The 16160-nt window shown below is 45.7% G+C and overlaps 1 long non-coding RNA gene across 2 annotated transcripts in view; it reads right to left on the bottom strand.

The window, feature by feature from the left end:
* LOC118178043 overlaps positions 1–15859 on the bottom strand; it is a 33553-nt gene extending 17694 nt beyond the window's left edge. For both annotated transcript variants that reach the window (XR_004756024.1, XR_004756025.1), the window contains exons 1-2: positions 15796–15859; positions 5778–5894 (exon numbers count right to left, since the gene is read on the bottom strand). This is a non-coding gene — a long non-coding RNA (uncharacterized LOC118178043). The remainder of the gene's footprint in view (positions 1–5777; positions 5895–15795) is intronic.
* Positions 15860–16160: the final 301 nt, after the last annotated feature.

Here is a 16160-nt window from a genome sequence, read left to right as displayed (position 1 = left end):
GATGGATGAGTGCTACTCGTGATCTTTGAGAAGCAGCTGTAACTTTCAGAGGTCTAACTAAAGCCAGGAGCTGTAATTGCTGCGTTGCTTCATTGACAGGGCAACCAAGAAGCAATAATCATTACCCCCCGCAAAGGTTAACTCCTATGTATCTCTGCAGAAGGAGGAGAGTCAGGATCAGAGCTGTTCCTGGGTGCTATTTCAGCAGATAAGCCCTGCAGCAAGGCTGATGCCTTCAGATTTCGGTAGAGCAGACAGGTGCCCTGCTCCTGGGTGCCTCACCCCATGGGTGATGCCTCTCCGAGGACACAGAGCCTGCTGCTGCCCCTCCAGCTGGCTTCCCTGGCATCTCGCTGCCTCCTGCTGCTGGGCTGCTGAGGAGAGGGACAGAGCAGCCCTGGTCCTGCAGGTCAGAGCAGCTGCGAAGCAGGAAGAGGTGTGCCTGGAGGCCTGGCAGAAGGTTCCAATGGGAGGAAAAAGAGATGGAAGTTGGTGAAAAAAAGAAAAGTAGGAAGAACCAGATCCATCTTTGTCTTTCCCTTTGCCCATCCCTACTAGGTACCACCGATTTATATTGTACATCAGTGCAAAGCAGGGATTAGGCACGGCTGCACAGGCAGGACGCAGAGCAGAGCTATTTCAGGGGGCAGGAGTTATTGCTGAGCTTGCCCAGCCCTCACTTGCTGCCTGGAAATTTGCTGTTCTCCCTTGTACGTTGTTCTGTGCAAAATGCTGCTGATTCTGTAGCATGTCAGAGTGACTCAGAGCTGGAAGAAACCCCAGTGCAAACACAAAACCTTCTGCAAAGCTGGTTGTGTCTGACAGATGGGGGCTCTAAGGGGGTGTCTGTGTATGTGGGGGCTGTGCGTAGGGGAGAGGGAAACAGCTTTTGAAAAAAAAATGTGACATTAAGGGTAAAAACAGTTCAGCAGCAGCTATTGATCCTGAGGAAAGCTTGCTATAAAGAGCCACCAAACTGCAGGGATCCAAACCGCCCTGCATGCATGGAGTTGGAGGGTCAGGTCTGGGATTAGAGGCAGGATGCATCACTCCTTTCTTACCAAGGCCTGGGAGAGAAATTGTAAGCTTGGTTAAAGGAACGAATTAGCAAAGTGGCACTGGGGATGAAGGAAGGTGGGGTATTCAGATGCCTGGACAAGATGAGCTCTTCTTTTTACTGTGCTCTGAGTCTAAAGGTTCTTAATGGGATTGTGACACAAAGGATTCAAGTCTGGGTGTATGCAAATAACACTGTCTTCCTGATGGAAAAATATATTGTTTCAAAAGTAAAAACCATAACGCTAAAATCCTTGTTATGTGACCAAGAGTGACTTATTCACAGGTTCCTTAACACTACTCTTCAGGAAATAATGTATTCGGATGCCCAAACTAGAACAGGCAGGGGCTGAGACCAGACAACTAATGAAAAAAGTATTTATTTTGTTTCAAAAAATCATTTGGATCAGGTCTCTGAATGGATGTGTACTGTTGCCATAGCAACACATAGCAAAACAGAGAGAAAGCAAAGCAAAAGTGAATGAAATTCTGGCTTTGGCATCAAAGAAAATATCAAGATAAAAGCTATACCAAAAAAAATGGGGACAAAGACGGAGAAAATGGGGCAGAAAAAATGGAAGAAAACACTGACCTTTCCTTTTCTCTACTGAACTTGTAGCCTTTTGGTTGGGAGAAGCACCGGGACTAGGTGGGAATCAGACCTTAGACATTCTCCGTATTTCCTACCACAACAAATAAATCAGGGCCTTTTGTTCTGCAGGCGTAAACCTTCCCCGGATGCCATCAAGAAGGGGCTGAAGGGAGCAGGAATATTTCCTAGCTTTCAGCTCAGTCTTTCAGTGCCTCAACACCGCAGTTGCTGTTTCCAAGTTGCCTGACATACCTCTGAGCACATCCTGAAGGGACACACAAAATTTATGTTCCCACATGGGTGAATGCACAAGGTGCAGAAGCCAGCTAGCTCCAAATAACCCCTCTCACCTGCGCCCTGCATCTTGTGCCATCATTTACTGCAGTGCAAGGCAGGACTCATGACACCTTTGGCATTTCTATTGTTATTTTTATTAATGACTTGCACTACATCAATGTCTGTCGGTCCTGACTGACATAAAAGCAATAAAGCTAGCCTAAGCTCTAGACTGATCTCATAACTTGACAGCGACACAACCTCATGACTGATCTAGAATAAGTAATGTTCAGATGCCAGAGCCGTGACCCAAACGCCTTCATTAGGAGAACCGCTGCTTGAGTTTCCCTCTTCTGTCAATGGAGAGAAAGACAAAAAACACCTCCAGAGAAAATCTCTCTGCATTGATTTGCAAGTCTAGAGCAAACTCAGCTCAATGCCTAAGTGAAGGAAAAAACACTCTTTCACAGGAATCCAAGAATTATAGCAGGCAGAGTCACTAGAGCTTCTTTTAAATACATCTCTTGGTTATGGTGCATGAAGTGAAGCTTTTTTCTTTCTGTTTAGGGCATGTGTGTTCAATTGCCTCAGTTTTCTTTTGAAGTGATTTAATTGCTTGTTTCTTTTCAAAATTCAACAAAGCATTTGGAAAAACAAAACCTACACACCTAATCTTCATTTAAACAGACACCCTGCCTTACTTCCACTGCATAGAAGGAATTATTCTATTCAAAAACATTTGTGCATTCAGCTTGGCTAAAACCAAACCAAGTTGCCAGTACAAAATGTGCATTAATGAATTTGGTTGCACCATCCTGAAGCTGCATGATGAGTCATGGAGTGATCCTGAGCTCCAGTAATTACATCTTAACATGACCGAACCCAAAAACAGAGAACAGAGGCAAGACCATGTTTATCTCTAAGACCGCCTCCATTGAGGTACAGGGTTTGATATCAGCATGAACAATAGCCTTGGTAATAATTTCTGTGCCATCTTTCAGGTCTGCTTCTGGGGAACCTGGTTTCTTCTAGGCAATTTTGTGCTGCCACTGGCTGCGTTCAATCACAGCAGGCTGAGGGTGTTGTTTTCTGAGCAGGAAAAGGGCCACAAGCCAGACAACCTCTTCTCCATGGCTTCAAAAGTCTTGAGAGAATGAGGCCAGGCCATCACTTGCAGACAGAAGCTACTTTGCCAAGTCTATCTAGGCTACAAAGAGACACTGATCCCTGGTTTTGCCTCGGGAGCTGAGGAAATCTAATGTTTCTCTGAGAAAAGACAGGCAGGTGTCAGGAGAGGTGACCATAGCGCCATAGCAATCAGCAATGCGATGGCTGCCCAGTGAGGCTGGAAGTTGGAGTACTGGTAAGCTGGGGTGCTTCATCCTTTTTGTGTAGAGCTGCAAGTGCCTCCCAGATATTCTCAGAAAAAAATAAAAATAAGAAATCCTCAAGCCTTTTGTGCATGAAAGGGGCAAGGAAAGATGCCTGCAATCCCTTGAGCATTTCTAGAGCAGAAATGCTCAGTGTTTTATACAGCACATGCAAAAGAAAAAGAAATCAATAAAGCAGAAACCCTAGTCCAGTGACACAGATCTAAATATAAAACATTCTGGCCTTGGATTTTCAGCTCCGGGAAACCAAAGACTTCTCAATTGCCCTGGACACCAGAGAACTGGTTCTGTTTCACCCATGTTAAAGGAGCATTAAGCTCTTTGGCTTCAAATTTCTGATCCAGACCCTCACTCGCATAGATCAGGGTAGCTCCATTGCTGATTGTTGACTACACAGCTGAGTTACACCCTTGAGCACGAGGTCTTTTTTTTTTTTTTTTGCTGTGACCAGAAGCTGCTTTGCCTGCTGCTTCCCTGCTGACAGCCAGTGACACCCAAGTGATCCTGATGCAGCTGGCGAGGCGCCTGCCTGCTCCGCCAGCCCTTCCCGCAACACCTTGCCCTCCTGTTCAGACCCTCAAGGGTAACTTGCATCACTAGGAGTACTACAGAGACTATAATTTAAAATCTATTAACTCCGAACATCAGTACACCACATAAACTTAACTGGCCCTTACAATGCTGCAGTTAGTTCCTGTCCCTAGTTATTCCTATAAATCACCCCAGATAGGCTAGGGCCGGATCAATGGGAAAAAATTATACCATAACATTAGATTTCATCATACACAACTTGAACTATTACTTTTCTGTCTTGTGGTATGAAGAATCATGAAAATTAATAGTCTCTCTGTGCCCAAACGAAGTGTTTATGGGGCAGAGCATTACCTCGCCTGTATTTCTTGCTTAAAACCACCCATTAATTTCGTTGCACTTACACCCGGTCAATCGTTTTTTAAGAATTGCTATTGTACCAAAAACATTGAAACCTAATGGGATTTTTTTGTTGTTTTACAGTTTCCTTCTCCAGAAAGCCTTCACATCGAAGTGTTATGCCCCATGAGCTGGTCAGGGCTTGGATCTGGCCATTGCTCAGAAAACAGGGTGTTTTCCTGGCAGCACAGACCGAGCACCTCCGGGCTGCTCTCAGGGGCACCCAGATCGAAGTCTCAACAGATTTCTCCAGAGAAACACAGAAAATCTGCCACCACCCATTGTGGCAGTCAAGACACTGTCTCCAAGGACAGTGTCTTTCTAGGATGCTTGTTAATCCTGACCTGGACAAACCTTGCAAACTGAAAGGCATAGCACCTAAGGCTATCACACTTCTTCAAAACACTAAAAAGCAAGGAAAATTAGTAGTGGCCAAAAGATGACATACTTCTCCCTTGTGCATGTCTTCAATTGCCATTCTTCAGGTCTGCAGCCTGCCCAAACTTTCCAAGGGCAATAAACCAGAAAGATCTAGCCAGATGATCTAGCTGCTCCATGCTGCAGAGCTGTCACTTTAGCATGACAACGTGGGCCATCCAGAGAATACGGGGTGCTGGGCTCATAAATGTGACTGAGCTCAAGTGGATCTTACTAAAGATCTAATTCCCTCAGCTGTGGTGATAAAACAAGTTAGGGACTCAAGCTGTGATTTTATATTGCAAATATTTGCGTACCGTAAATGCCTTTGACAAAGTGTGCCAAGTAACCGGGTATTGGAAGCCTCGTAAAAGCAGCCAGATGTCGTGTGTTTTGTTCTGGGGTCTCCCTGCTCTAGCGCTGCTTGGCGTACTTAAAGTTAACCAACCTGTGCAATTGCCTGGGCGAAGCGTTTTGTACAGCTGCAACAAGCAGGCACTATTTTGCCTGCGAGGATTTTTTTTTTAATATGTTGTTTAAAAGCCAAATCCACATGAGTGTGGCCAGGCTGTGGGGAGAGAAGAGGAGGAAGGTCTGTGGACAGAAGGCAGCAAGCTGCCTGCACATGGACACAGCCCCGCTCTGTGCCCCAGGACCACCTCCTGCGGGTGCTGAGCTCCTGCACCTCCCTGAGCACCAGCAAAGCCAAGGGGTGGATGCAGCCCCTTGATCCTCGCTGCAGGCTTCACAGCTGCCCCTGCTAGGGATGAAAGGGGCCTCTCCTACCACCTGCTGCTCCTGCAGTAATGAACCAGGAGGCAGGGATGTCTGGGTGAGAGCACCGTGGCACTTCTGTGAGGCAGATTGCTCCCGGTAGGACAGGAGCTGGTGTGATTCCCTCGGTGTCTCATTAGACACAAGTGTCATCTTCTGTTAATCTGCGGCCCTGAAAGTTATTGATGCATTTGAGCCAAGGAAGATGAATGCTCGGCTGGTTAAAACTACGCTCCTAGATCTGAGTCCAGCCTTACCATGAGCTTAGGTGCAAGTCAGAGACCCCTGAAGAAGCAAACCCCTTGACCTTGGCGTTCTTGTAAACAAGACCACACACTTACCTGTTTTAGGTAGCAAAATCTCTGCCTTAACCTCCCTGGTTCCCAGCTGCCAAACGTTTCTTTGCATCTCAGAAGGTCTGGAGATTAATTTTTTCCACATAAATGGCATAGTCTGTGCTGGGAGATGGAGAGGAGAAGGTCTTTATTAGTAGAGGGTAGACAGCAAGTTATGGGCAGAAGAAACTGTTCTAATGAAGTTACCTGCAGGCTGGGGGGTAGCAGGTAAGGCACACAGATTTTTCAGTTTCCTTAAAATGGCAGAATTTGGAAGTTTCACATTTTAATGCCTTCCATAAAGGGAAAGATTTTTTTAAAAAATACAACGTGAAAGTCTAGACTAATTTTTTTTCCAAATGATTTTGGTATTGAAAAAAGTGAATTTCATTTTTAAACACCCTCCCCTCCTCCCCCCCTCCCCCAGCTGCTGTGAAAACATCACAACAGGATGTTTTGACATTAAGGCACTTTACCTCAATTATGTACATGTGAAATATAAACGTTGTCAGAATTGACACATATTCCTAACACATCAATTTCACAGACAGAAGCTTTTGTTACCGTACACACTAAGAAAAAAAAAATATATATATATATATATACACACACCCCAGCCCCTTCGCTCAGCTCCTGTCTGAGAGCATCCAAGGCTGCAGCAGCAGGTGCTGCGCCACCCAAACAGCTGCGGGAGGGAGCTCCCGGCCCGCACACATCAGCCCTGCCTAAAGCACCTCTACCAGCTGACTTCAGCAACAGGCCTCCAACACGGTCGTCTTTGCCAGGGAGGTTGTGACAACCAGCTCGAGAGAGGCCAGGGAAGGCAAATTCCTGGACATCTCCGAACAGCACGTGTGCCTGCTGGTGAGCTGGAGCAGCCCCACGCCTTTAAGCAGCCCCCTGCTGCTGTTCAAACCCAATCAATCTGCAGCTAATGACAACCCCAAAGCACAACACTGAAAAATCAATTGAGGGATACGTGACAAAATGGAAAATGCTGTAGTGCACCCTGCGTATTGCCTCTGGGAGAGGACTGCCCCAGCTCTGGGATCCAGGTCTCAGGGAGCAGAGAGAAGCGTGTCTCTGCTCCTGTTTCCATCCTGCAGGATCCCACCTGGATGACCGAGCAGAGGTACAAAGCACCACCAGGACATGGAGCACAGCTGGGACAGCACCACGCATGAGTGTCCCACCCAAGACCTGCGGTGCTGCTACTCTGCACGAGCAGCTGCTCCGCTAGCGCCCTTCTCTCGCTGCATGCTTGCTCTGCCCAGTGGTGCTACTAGCAAATCCTCAGATAAGGAGCAATGCAGAGCGTGCCTTGCTGCAGCTAAATGCCTGCTTTTTATTTCTCTTCTCTCAGATAGTTGCCCAGAGGAGCTCAATACCTGCATCCTACACATGTGGACTGTATGTATGGGTGCACAAGGAGCACTACCTGTTTCGCATCATGCAAGATGATCCTTTCAGCTGTTCATAAAACATTTGATTTCCAAACAGAAGAAAATGGAAAAGTAATGATAATTCTATAAATATCCATGACAGCATTTCCTGAGATGGCTTGCAGAACAGGAATCGCATATGAGGAATATTAGTGTGAGCTCAGCACCTTTGAATGTAGCTGCTTAATTTGTGGACTGGGGCAGGCTCGATCTGGAACATGAGCAGCGTGAGCTCATGTCTGCTTGCTAAACAGCGTGTGAATGTCCTTGGTATATTTAGAAACTCCGCGTAGTTTGAGAACTTTGACCTGAAATAGCTCCTCATCCGATGCTGACTTCCAATACGTTTTTATTGTGGCTTCTCGTTATTACTGCAAAAATGCAACAGAGGAGCCAAGCTCGTGTCGGTGCCCAAAGCTGGACCAAGGCACAGGCCGTGCCCTGTAGCCCTCCTGCACAGAGCTCTCTGTGTCTTCTGGGGAGCTCGGCGCTGTAAATCCTGTGCTGTAAAGGGGCAGAGCTGACACTGGGACTTTTGGGCTAAACCCTGATGTGACTTTCTACTTCATCTCCTTGCTTTCCCCCACCCACTCTTTCCTACTCCTTATGTCACATTTGTTTTACATTTACTTGTTACACAAATTTCAGGTTTTGCAAATGTAATAACAATTTTCCCTCTAGAATACTGAGTTTCTCTTGGCAAATGTCTCTGATCCTAGATTCAAAAATGTATTTTCTTGACCTCTGAATGGGGAAAAGGGAGCAGCTGTAATGCAGATGAAATGTGTCCTACATGATCTGGGCTTCTCTTCCAAATCCTGGAAGCGAGAAACAAATTCTCTTCTCTTTAGCTTATCTTTTTTTATATATATTTTTTCATAGAACATGAAATCTAGTATAACGAGGGACTCCAGGAATCAGGACTCTCCCAGGCCTGTCACACCTAACACTTGATGTCACCTGTCACTGCTCCCTTCAGACTCCCCAGTGCTTGCTGTCACTCCAGCAGAGCAGAAACCTACGGCAGGGGTCTTTCAGCCACCTTCTTGCTGTGAGTTTTGGCCATCACCTGGCTGCCTTGGGGGCTAGCAGGGAGGATGCAAAACCATCAATTATCTCATTTCAACAGGAGCTGAAAGCAACAGACATGACTGTATAATGCAGAGAGAAGAACAGGATTATTGCCACACGGGTAATTCACTCTCATCTAAGCATTACTGCAGCTACAGCCCCTTTCAGGATGATGTCCTGACCCGTGGGCACAGCTCCTGGGCTGCAGCCCCTGAGAAATCCTGCTCAAACACCACGTAGGGACTGCATTGGACATCTCACATTCAAGCAATGCTAACACTCATATGTGGACACACAAGGGCCCTGCCCGAGTGGGAAAGGCAGCAACCATGTACAACCAAGCAGGGCCACCATCCAAATGGTTATAACCTCACCTAAAACACAAGGATAGAAGCCACTGAACTGAAACACCTCCATACAAGGTCTGTTAGCCTGAACTGCCAGCTACTTTCTAAAATGATGGGCTAGTTTAAAGTTACTGCTTCTAAACCATGGCTTTCAAGCAGTATTAACTCATTTTCCTTGTGCCCTTATACATAAAAGGGCTGAAGAGAAACTCCTGAGAACAGTTTGTGATAGACAACTGACTCCCAAGGACAGACAGGAGCTCTCAGGTTAGAGCAGGAGCATCATCCCCTCCTCAAGTGTAAATCCCCAAGAAACTGTGGGCCCAACAGCCTGAAAGATGAGGGCAAGGTGGGATTCAAGCACCAGCATGAACAAAGGGAGTAACTTGCTGCATCCTGGGCTGGATTCACTAGGAAGCCTCTGTGGCTGATAAAACCCAGCCCTTGAGCAGAGTTACAGTGACAGGAGCCTAATGACTCACTCTTTAAAACACTAAGCTGTGTAAATTCACTAAACATCCTGGGGTTTCATGACCCATAATAGTACTGTCATTCTTTGACAGCCTAACATACAGCAAGGATATTATATCCTAAGTTTGCTTCATTATTCTGTATAATATGAAGAAGAACAAAAGACTTCAGTAGACAATATAAATATTTGGGATTGCTCTAGAGTGCTGCACATATTTTAGTGTCTTGCTTTTTTTTTTTTCCCCTGCAACTGAATAGACTCAGATTCCTGCCCCTGCAGTCCTACTCAGGTTGCCAGCTGGAGAGAAGCACCATTGCTGCACAGGTCAGAGACAATGCCTGGTGAACAGCCACCCTCTGCCTCTGCTCTGCCTGGTTCACGTGGCTTGTGTGGGCACAGGAGGAGCCCCTGGGGATCATCTGGTCCAAACCCTGCTCAGGCAAAGGCAGCTGGAGCAGGCTGGCCAGAACCCTGCCCAAGCAGTTTCTAAATAACTCCAAGGATGGATAATGCACGATTATCATTTTTATTTTTTACTGTTCAGTCAGAATTCACTGCATTTCTCTTCATACTCCTTGCCTCTCATCCTGAAGCCAAGAAGAACCTGAGCCCATCTTTGCACCTGGCATGAGATTTCCTTTCCTCTCTGCCCTCCCTCAGACTCCTTGAGAATTCACCCACTGTGCCCTGATGCTGGGGCATCCCATGCTGGCCAGTCCTGGCACTGGTCTGTGCGCACAAATAGGAATCACAACAATAATTGCCCACCAGTCCGCTGCTGTGGACTTTCGTGGGACTGCACGGCAGCTGAAAACCTGAACGTGCTGCACCTTCCTTAACGCCTGTACTCGTTCACCTCACAGCAAAGCTAAATACATGCAAGTGTACACTACCTTTGTGGTATTAACCCAGCCCAAGCGTTGAGTGCTGTATTTACTGTGGCACTGGTATTCAACGTGTGGATAAAAAAAATACAGCCATCATTTACCCTTAACCCCTTTGATGCAATAGCCATGAAGCTGTTGAGACATGAGTACATGCATACGGACACAGGTGGATGGAAGCCAGAGTTCCCCATTCCAAGGCAATTCTGAAATGTTAAAATACTCGTTCCATCTGGAAAAGAAAACTTGCTATTTGAGGAATTTCCTGTTGAACTTCAGCTTTTCACTCACAAAAATCGATGTGACATCTTGGCTTTGCTTTATTCTTTTGCTTTAAAAAAAAATAATAATGAATTGCACTGATGAGGCACAGGTTTGGTTTCAGAGCTACTAAAAACCTTCTTGGACACAGAGAAACTCAGAGCACTGGCATTATTTGGGGCTTGAATTCCTGGAGTTTCCAGGCTCCTATCCCTGCCTAAACTGTGGATCACTCACAGGAAGCAAGATTATCTTTCTTTCCAGCCCTGCTTCGTTTTTATCATTTAATCAAAGTGAAACAATCCCTAAAAATAGTTCAATAGGGGAAGTTCTGATGGAACAAGCCTTGGTAAGAAGTGTCCCGATGGGCTGAATGCACCTCCTACCAAAGCTGCTCAGAAGGAAAATGAGCCATAGCTTCAAGGAGGAGACCCTTGGTCAGAGTCAGCTGAATTCCCCAAGGACAACCCAGACAAGGAGTTAACAGCCAAGGTGAGATGAGAGCCCCCAAATCCCTGCTCAATTCACTAATGGACTTGCTGTATCTCCCTTTTGCACAGAGAAAACAAGCGGCCGCGCTGCTTTCTGTCAGGCACACAGCATTTGCCATGGAGACAGTAGGAAACTGAAAGCTTGTTAGACACTTCTCAGAATAGTTTAAAGTAATTGTTCATTTACATATGGCTCCAAATGTTAACAGAAGTTGGACATTTGGGGCTATTTTTCCTCTTGTGCCTTTTTTGTTGTTCCCCACCCTTTACCACTCCCTCATGGCTGCCTTTAACTGTACATCTCCCATTGCTCAAGGCTGTTTTAAAACAGCTTTTTTTTTTTTTTTTAAAGTTCAGCATAAATGGTTTAAAAATAAAACCCTGCTGTATGTGCATCTAAATCATAATCCCACTCCTTCAGATGCCTGAAGGACGCCTTTCCCTCCGCATAGATACTGCTGTCGAAAGGTCTGGAAAGCTGTGATTTCTGCTCCAGCAGTCGCTGTACTTGCCATGGAGATCAGGAAAACATCCATGTAAAGGGCTAATTATCTTGCCACTGTTTGAGGAAACCTGCTCCTCAGATGGAAACACATCTGCCTCAAAATAAAAGACAGTTTTGTGGGAAAGTCACTGGGAGGGGACTCGGGGACCTGGGTTCAGTTGCTGGCCACAAGATTTCTGCACGACTTGGGAGCAGTCACTTCATTTCTCCATTGCTGTTTTTAATTAGTAAATTTAGGCTATGAATCCCACTTCTCTCAGCCCTTTCTTCGTCCCCTCTGCCTTTGATAGAAGACCATTTCTAAGGACAGATATTTTAGGTTGGCTAATTTTAGAAAATGGATGGGCACCACGTCCAGAGGGCGAGGAAGGAAACCCAGGGAAAATTGGCTGCTGCGATCAAGGGTGGGGTAGGGCCTTGGGACTGGAAAATTAAGAATTAAAAGAGGGAAACTTGAGCAGAGAGACAAGCAGGAGCCCAGGGCAGTGCATAGGGAGCAGCACCAAGGTCTCCGTGGAGCTCCGTCAGATCTTGGTGCTATCACAGCTCTGTCCCAGCCACCTCCCAACATCCCTTTGTTCAGCACTTACTTCCCCATGGGCTTTTGCTGACTCTCCTTCAACTCCTGGGAACAATTAACCTTTATGCAAATATAATTAGCTACTATTAGAAACAAGTATTGTAACAGAGGTGAGGCAGGGGCAGCGAAGGCAGAAGGCCTCCCCTGGGGATTTGCTCCCTGTCGGGGGAAGGATCTGTTATCGGTGGTGATGGTAGGGAACAGCAAAGAAACCCTCAGAGCAAAGCAGAAAAGGAGACTTTTAAAAGCTTTTGCTTGGCATCTTCGTGACTTACCATGTGCCTGTGTAAGAGCCAGGCTAGTCCTTCAGCTTTCAAAGGCAGGAGTGTGTTTGCTCGCTGCACTGCTCGTTAATGACTTACAGTGGCAGAGGGAAGGAGCAAGCAGGTTGCCTGCAGCCGGCCCGCTCACCTTGATTTTAATTAGCTTTGGCAAGATAACAAACAGAGCCATGGAGTGCTGAGCAATCTGCAGCAGCAGTGCTGAAGAGCACAGATCCTTGGGATCAGGGGAACAAGCAGGGCTCAGCTGATGAGCCTTCAAGTGCGTCTTTCACAGGAGACGCCTTTCTTCCAACAGGTAACTCTGGGAAAAGGCTGTTCAATAGACTTCTGTGTCTTTTGGGAAGAACAACATTGTACACCGCGTCTCAGCATCTCTGGCTGAGCACTTCTCTCCTTATCTCTTCTGCCATGGCCTTAATCAAGTATTTCCAGCACTTGCAGTTAGCATTTACATCACAGTACATTACACAAATCATACTGCCTGCTCTCACTTATAAATACTCAATAAGGAATTAATACAGGTGCTGTAGACATGGTTGTGCCATCCCCTTGTCTCTGTAGGTGCATTACCAGGAGCTTTTCCATACAGGTAGCAGGAGCCCTCTTACCCAGGAGGGACAGGTAATGGTACATTGAGCACAACTGTGACATTTCAGAACAATGTTTTGTTCTGTTTCTCACTAAGAAAGCATCTCCTAATTCTCTCATCTGTAGTACACCCATCTACCGGGCTCTTGGCTTCAAGTAGACTGCTAAGGGAGGCGGCAGGGGAACCAGCCTGACAACACCAAGCCATCCTCCCCAAATGCCATGACCTCCTCTGATCACATTTTGCCCAGGAAAAGGAGTCCTCTGGACCTTTTCCATTCCATGCTATGATATATTGAACCACTTACTAGAAGACTTTAAAAAAATCTTAAAATATCTTCAAACCACCTATTTACATTCTTTTACAAATGATATTTTAATACAAGCTTGATTTCAGGGTATTAAGCCCAGATTTTCAAAGGAGCTGCAGAGAAGCAAACACAGAATATTAATGAAATCTGAGTCTCTCAAACACCGAGGTGCCTTTAGAAACCAGTCCTGAGTTAGTAAAACCCTCTAAAGTTTCTTGTTTTGATCTAACATAATAAAAGCAAGACTTGCTTTTCTGATTCATGTGCAATGGAGTTGTATCCCATATTTTCATCAGAAGAGAGTAAGAAAACACTGAGCCTAAGTAGGACCACTTGAATCTGATCTAAATTTAGTAAGAAGTGAATTGTTTTGGTGTTACCATGAAGTGATTCAGAGTGAACTTGCGTGGAGGTTTGCAAGAAAACTTGTTTTGTGTGCCTTGCTGTTCTGAACTGGGAAATAAAATTTAGAATACAGGCAGAAGCTGGAAAATAAAGGACTTCAGCATAAAGGCTCATCTAATGTGATCTAAGCCTCAAGAACCCCAAAGGAATGGAGAAGTATTACCCCTCACAAATCATCTGATACATGGTGCTTAACCCATGCCCTGCTGCCTCCCCTGGGAGAGCTCCTCAGAGCCATGCCAGAGCTGTGTAATTCGAGGATTTGTGAACTGGGACTGGGATGGGCTTTATCCAGAGAATACGTCCAGCTGCAGGAGCTACAGCAGCTTTTGGAAGCTTTCTGATATCTAACCGGAGAGCTCGAGACAAATACAGCGAAGCATCCCCATTGTTCCAGATGTAAAGACAGGCAGAGACAAATTCTGAGCTGTTTCTATAGATGGTCCCATCAGCAGCCTGACATTCCCCTGGCAGGAGGAAAAGAGAGCACAACAGCTTGGCTACTTCTGGTCCCAGCTGCAACCAGAGACATGTGCTGTCGCAAAAGTGCTCAGGCCCTGCAGAAGCAACAGACCCACTGGCAGTCCCTAGGGGAACAGGGCTGTTCTCATGTCCAGGGAAGATTTTCCTTCCCTCAAAAGGGCAACTACAAGCAGTACAGTGATTCCAGGAGGCTTTCAGGACATCATACACACACAATTTCTCTCTTCCAGAAGGAGAGGGGAGAAAAAAAAAAAAAAAAAAAAAAAAAAGGAAAAAATACTCTTGGATCAACATCCTAATTTTCACAAATTATAGTCAGCTGGTTTCCAGTGCCTTCATCAAATGGGAGAACGCTTGGCAGCCTACAGACCTGCTGCTGGGGTTTGTCTGGCAAAATGCTTTTGAGCTTCAGAGCAAAATTGGTTCCTTTCTGCTTCCCCTGCCCTCCTGTCGATCGCTATCTGCAGCAGTGCTCCCTCAGCCCCCAGCTAGAAGCAGCGTTCGCACACGTGTGGGCAAGCTCTGCTCTAGGAGCCATGGCTTGGTCAGAGGAGCTCGTTTTCTCTGTGCTCTCATGCCCTCGCTCATGCTTCTCAAAGACTAGTATTCCTCTCGGGCTCAGACACATCATCGATCCCTTTTCCGTTCAGCACTGTAAACTTTAATGCTTGAAGACAAGAGCCTTGCAGATTCATCTACAGAATTCTTCTTTATTTTATCTGTGGCTTTGCTGCATGAAAAATTACGAGCAAAACTCTCTGAAGTGGGATGGTGCAAGCACCTACTGCACTGCTGGCAGCTGCAAAATTACCAATATAGCTGCTCCAAAACATTGCAGAATAAGCTTCCTTCCATTTTGGCATAAAGTTTTCTTGGTTTTTAAAAAACTGAGATATATTTTTCCCTTATTTTGTGAATATAAGTTGCAGGTTTTCATCAACTCTAGACAACAAGAGATACATGGCCCCGCTAACGTTCTTAAATGTCTTTGGCTGGCTGATAACAGAGTTGCCCTCTGCTTATTACCTCCTCATTACGTGTGTTTGTACAGCACCTTGCACAATGAAGCCTTAATCCCCAGCTCATGCCCCCAGGTACCGGTGCAATAATAAAAACAACAGGAAATGAATTTGCTGAGCTTATTTCAGAAAATAAGTGTTACTCAGTAAATACAAAGCTATAGACTACAATCTGTTCTGAGATGATTTTCCTTGAAATTACACTTAATGTTCTCTGCAGCTGTTTTTTATTAAACACGGGAAGGTAAACCAACCCCCTTTTACGTATGCAAATGCCAAAAAACAGTTTTTAAACAAATTACTAGAGAAGCCTTTTTGGCAATGCACAAAGTAACCAGTGGGCTATGCATCTGGTGCGTAGATTATTGGTTTGGTTAGAACAGAGCATGAGTAATGTTTTAATTTCCATATCATCATCCAGAGAAAGAAATATATTTTAAGTTGTGCTTGACAGTGCAGGTCCACTCATGTAACTGGCTTTCTGAATTTTAACCCTCTCTGGAGAATTCGTTCTTTTACTGCTTTGAACTGCTAAGTAACAAGACACTGCAAAGTAAATAAATTCAATTACGCTCCTCAATAAAATAAAAATAGCTTGTACCTCTGATAAGTTTTTTCACACATCTTGTGCTTCTTAAATCAGATCTCAAAGCCCCTTACAAATCAAAAGCAAGACCTGGATTACACACACCAATGGGGCTCTGTTATCCGGATATCTCTGCCGTTTAGTCAGGTGGAAACAACTCTGTGCCTGTGAAAACTCTGCAGAGACTTAAACCCATTTGATATCATCTCAGCTTATTCAAACAAACTCAAGGTAAATTAGCATCAAACGCAATTTCAAACAACATCAACTGCTGTCAGACAGGTACTCTACAAACCTTGCAGCCCATTGGAAAACTTCCTTGCTCCACACTTCCCCAGCAGCACCCTGCAAACAGCAGCCCAGGGGCTGCGGCGGGGCGGTTTATGTAGCCTTGCCTGTGCTGCTAGAGGTAACTTCAGCTGGTGTGGCTTCAGCTGATTAAACTGAGGTCACCTGAGCTCAACTGCTGATTTCTTCTGAATTGGGCTGGGGGGCTGGAAGAGACTGCTTTGCCTGCAGACGTGAGGTGCTTAGCCTCTGACACGGCCGGCGCGGGGCACATGCAGAGGCAAAGTGCTCGCGGGGTCTCTCTGGAGGGCTCTGACTGTTGCCTTGTTTTGCAAAACAACATAAGCCAAGTTTAAGCCAATGTCAGTGCTG

The sequence above is a fragment of the Oxyura jamaicensis genome, chromosome 24 (genome assembly GCF_011077185.1).
Source record: "Oxyura jamaicensis isolate SHBP4307 breed ruddy duck chromosome 24, BPBGC_Ojam_1.0, whole genome shotgun sequence".
In the NCBI taxonomy this organism is placed as follows: Eukaryota; Metazoa; Chordata; class Aves; order Anseriformes; family Anatidae; genus Oxyura; species Oxyura jamaicensis.
This window is presented reverse-complemented; position numbering and strand designations above follow the sequence as displayed.